The sequence below is a fragment of the Triticum aestivum genome, chromosome 7B, assembly GCF_018294505.1.
Source record: "Triticum aestivum cultivar Chinese Spring chromosome 7B, IWGSC CS RefSeq v2.1, whole genome shotgun sequence".
Classification (NCBI taxonomy): domain Eukaryota; kingdom Viridiplantae; phylum Streptophyta; class Magnoliopsida; order Poales; family Poaceae; genus Triticum; species Triticum aestivum.
Window position 1 is genome coordinate 193,809,038 of NC_057813.1, and position 4,809 is coordinate 193,813,846.

Consider the following 4,809-nt stretch of genomic DNA (forward strand, 5'->3'; position numbering starts at 1 on the left):
GGAAGGAGGGAGTAGCTTTGAATAGCATTTGTATAGTAAAACGGGGCAAGACTCTCCCTTTGTGTGGTGTGAATAGTTTTATTTCTTTTCGTTTTCTTTTTGGTTGAGGGAAGTGCGAATTGATTTGGTATGTACAAGTACAATATTACACGTTAGGCTTGTCCCTAAAATTCAAACCCGCACCTTGTTGTATCCCGAAAATTCAGATATCATGCTCCCAAAACTGGCGCCTTCACAACCCGCGCTTTGCTATCCCGAAATTACAACCCAAATCCCGACACGCGAAATCCCCCTTCTAACCCTGAGCCAAATGGGCCGCTAGTTCAAATCGGTGGGGGGTACTTTTGTAACACACTCTACATTTTGGACAAGCGCGTCCCTAAGTCATGGTTCACCCCCTCCCATCGCCTCCTTTTCGCCATTCGAAATCCCAGGCCGCCATAACCTCTCCGCTCCAGCCGCGAAACCCCACCCTTCTCCGTCCGCCACCTCACCGCTGCCCAGCTGGAGCCTCTTCCCCGATGACATCATCCACCGCAATAGGTCGACGTCCCTCGTCCACCTCCCCGGATGAGGATCCGTCATCCCGCCGGTGCAGCCGCCCCGTCCTCCACCTCCATGGAGCTGCTTCGACGATCTCGTCTTCTATCGCGGCTGCTCCATCCCCATAGAGCCGCCTTAACCTGCTACACTGGAACCGCAACATCCTCACCTACTCCTAGGACGAAGCCGAGGCGTACTCGGCGCCACCAAAGAGGTTGTACACTCATCGCATCGCACCTTCTCCTTAACTTGACCTCCCGGCGCCGACGGTGCTCCATCCCACACCCCCATGGAGCGGATACCTTGAAGCCGGCACCGCGGGCGACATCTCCACGGCGGCTCTCCCCCAGTGCGAGGCCCCTTCGGCGGTGGCGTCCATACCAGCCGGATCTTCTGCTGCTGCTCCGGCTCTCGCTCGCTCGCTCATGCTGCTGCTCTGCGCTCTGCTCGCTCCAGCTGCTGCTGCTCGGCTCTCGCTCGCGCTCGCGCTGCTGCTGCTGCTCTCCCCTCGCTCGTGCTGCTGCTCTGCTCCGATTTAGCTACACTTCAGTCGACTGAATCGACTTTTGGGTCAGTCGATTTTCAGGGGGTGGGGGGGCTCGCCGGAGTTAAGGAAGAACCACCCGCAGCGGGGACGGGGGCTCGCCGGAGAGGTACCCCACTATCTATCTTAGGGTTCAGGGTGGGGGGCGGGCCTAGAGGGCTGGCCGGGGCGGCGGCGGACCGGCGGTGGGGAGTTGTTTCGGGGCGGCGAGGCGGCGCTGGGGCCGGTTCGGCCGGTGGTGGCTGGCGGCTCAGGGGGTGCAGGTTGAAGATGAACTGCAGGCCCTCCCTAAACTACATGTCAAGTGCCTCTCTGCTACCATTGCGTTCAGTTTCGACAGTAACATTCAGATTCCACAGTAAATTTCAGTTTCGACAGTTAAGTTCATAGTCAACAGTTTTTACCTCATCTGTTGTAGTCAGGTGGTTTTTGGTGATGTAAATTTTACATCTATTTTACATCATCTATTGGAGATGCTATTAGAATCCCACTTGAGATTGACGATGTCTGTCTTGTGCTGCTTCAGCCTTGACGTCTTACGGCTCACCGGAGCTGCTCCAACGACAGAACGATCCATCACAACAGAGCAGTGCCCTGGACGCCGTCTACAGATTCCTCAGATCTTCCTCCACACCTCCGACAGCCACCTCTGCCTCAACTGCTTCAGCGACCAACCCAATGATGCTGAGGTCGACACGGCTACGGCAAAGAGGTTGTACACTTGTTGCATCACTTATTACTATACATTCATGTCGATCCATTAGGGCTATTTTGGTTCAACGGAAAAACATAGCAATAGGGAATTTTCCAATGGCACTCTACTATTCAATTATTCATGCATTTTGTTGAAAGGAATGAAGCAAAACATCCACCTGGACCTACTTTTCAAAATCCTATGCATGAAAACAAGACCAAGTGCATTAGTGGCAGAATAACATTCTAACTGTACACGCTTTCATATGGTTTCACTTTATTTTGGCCATGTTTCTTTGCATTCCTCTGCTCTTCCAATTCCTGTAAACCAAACACCCAAGTTGACAGAAATCCTGTGTTTACAAATGCTCTGTTTACCATGTGCATTCCTATCCTATTCCGGTGTTTTTCCTATCCCTGCGTTTTTAGAATCATGCAAGCCAAATGAGCCCTTACAGAATTACTTCAGTTACAGGTAGGTGTCGAAGGGAACTTTGTGTGGTTTGTCCTGCTCCTGCCGCGACGTCGTCCACCTCACCTGAGCTGCTCCATCGACAGAAACATCCACCAAACCAGACATCACGACTCCTGACCGTCTTTCGCCGCCTCAGATCTCCTTCCCTGCCGCCGGCACCCACCGCAACGGCATCACCATCATCGACTCAGCAGATGAACCTGAGGAGTACACGGGTCCACAAGAGAGGTCGCACTCTTTTGTTTCTGCTTATGTTATGCATTGCTTAAAATTACCTGCTACTTTATCGTCCTGTTCACCTCTTGGACTCCAAGTCAGGTCCAAATTAATGTTCAAACTTGAGTTCTAAATTAGTTGTGGGGCACATATCGAGGAAGCAATGAATAGTATCTCTGTCTAATATCTGGTTCACCTAGGGTATGCCTATGTTGTTCATCTTGGGTGGGAAACAAATAGTAAAGCAATCATCATCTGTCTTTTTATTAAATTAAAGCAATCATCAGCCTGCTATCATTATTTTTGGATCCATCCACTGGTTGTTACCATCACTCTAAATTTCTGCATGCTCTCCTTACATAATCTCACCATATTTTTTTCGTATGCATGTCAGATATTGTACACAGTCATGCTGAACATGTAGAGAAAAAGAGAAGAGTTTTGCGCGGCAATACAATGTCATGCAGACATCGCTCCATGGTGGGTTCAATGGCAAACCCTCCCCACCCCTCTCCAGATTGTAATCCAGAGGAAGATATCTGTTCTGAGGCGGATTCAGACGCCGCTGACCACTCCTATTTACCCCCCAAGGTGTTTGCTCTACCTTGGCATGATGATGTTAGTCATATCATGCATATGTTGCCTTGCAGTGCCTACTTTTGACATCATATATGTCATCTGCTTAGTTTAGACATGTTCTATAATGCCACCTGTTTAGTTTCTATATCATATATGGGAATTATGCAGTCTCATGTCTTTTAGCCAGCCATAATATATGTGAAATGTGCAATGCCATCCTGTTTAACCAGGCATCATATATTTGCATGATATCTTGCCCATCCTTTTCTTCATTACATTTCCATTTGTCGACAATGTGTGTACATTAAACTACTCTTCCTGTGAATCAGCCATTTGGGTGGGAGATGGAAAAATATGGAGTGAAAACAAGGCCTTTAGAGCAGACAGTGTTACCTATCGACAATGTTTGTACATTAAACTACTCTTCATGTGAATCAGCCATTTAGTTTAGACATCATATACACAATATTCAACACCATGTTCTTAGTTCAGACATCATATCGAATGCCCTCTGTTTAGCATATAAATCACATATGTGAATTAAATGATGTGATCCTGATTACTTAGATAACATGTAGGTGAATTATGTCATGCGATCCTATTTAGTTATTCATCATATCTTTGAATTATGTTATGCTATGCTATCCAGTTTAGATAGACATCATATATGTGAACTTATATCATGCTATCCGTTTTAGTTAAACAATATACATGTCAACTATTTCATGCCCTCTTTTTTCCACACTATCTATTGCATCTGTCTCTCATACAATGTCTGTACATTCAACTATGTTTCATGTTTATCAGCCATTTGAACTAGAGCGGGTGATACCAGTATCTAGCGGACTAAAAACACGGTCTTCAAATAAAACTGTGCTACCTCTTGGTGGAGATAGCACCCCGGTTGTACATGCACGAGAACCAGCCCTACCACACATAACCCAAACTCTCACAGATTGTACCCTTCCACTAGTAGAAAAAAGGGTCAAATGTGAAGCACATTAGTGCCGGTTTGTAAAAAAACCGGCACTAATGTGATCAATAGTGCCGGTTCGTGGCTGCGATCAATAGTACCGGTTCGTGTTGAGCCTTTAGTACCGGTTCGTGCCACGAACCGGTACTAAAGGGGTAGTGGCAGGCTGGCGTCAGGCCGGGTCCCCACGAGCCCCTTTAGTACCGGTTTGTGCCACGAACCGGTACTAAAGGTCTAACCTATAGTACCGGTTCGTGCCACGAACCGGTACTAAAGGGGACAAGCCTTTAGTACCGGTTCGTGCCACAAACGGTACTAAAGGGGCCAATTTCCAAACTCTACCCCCCGTGTATCGCCATTTCAGTTTTGAAAAAATCAAAAGAAAATGATAAAAACTTCAAAAAATAAAATCCTTCGAGAGGTAGTAATATTACTATATCTACTAGTTAGGAAAATTTGAAAACTTAAATTTGGACATGTTTTGCAAAAAGTGTAGGGAAAATGTAAAACGGCTATAACTTTTGCATACAATGTCGGAATAAAACGTATAATATATCAAAAAATTCAGCATGAAAATCCGCATCCGATGGATGCCGCCTACGGCCTATTTGGAATTTTTTAGAATCCTCAAATTCGAAAAGGAAAAAAAGATATGGCCAAATTTCAGTTTTTTTAAAAAAAATTGGTTAAATTTGGCCAAACTACTTATTCAAGAAGTATTAATGTTACTACATAATTATTCAAGAATATTAGTGTTACTAAATAATTATTTCAATTTTTTGAATT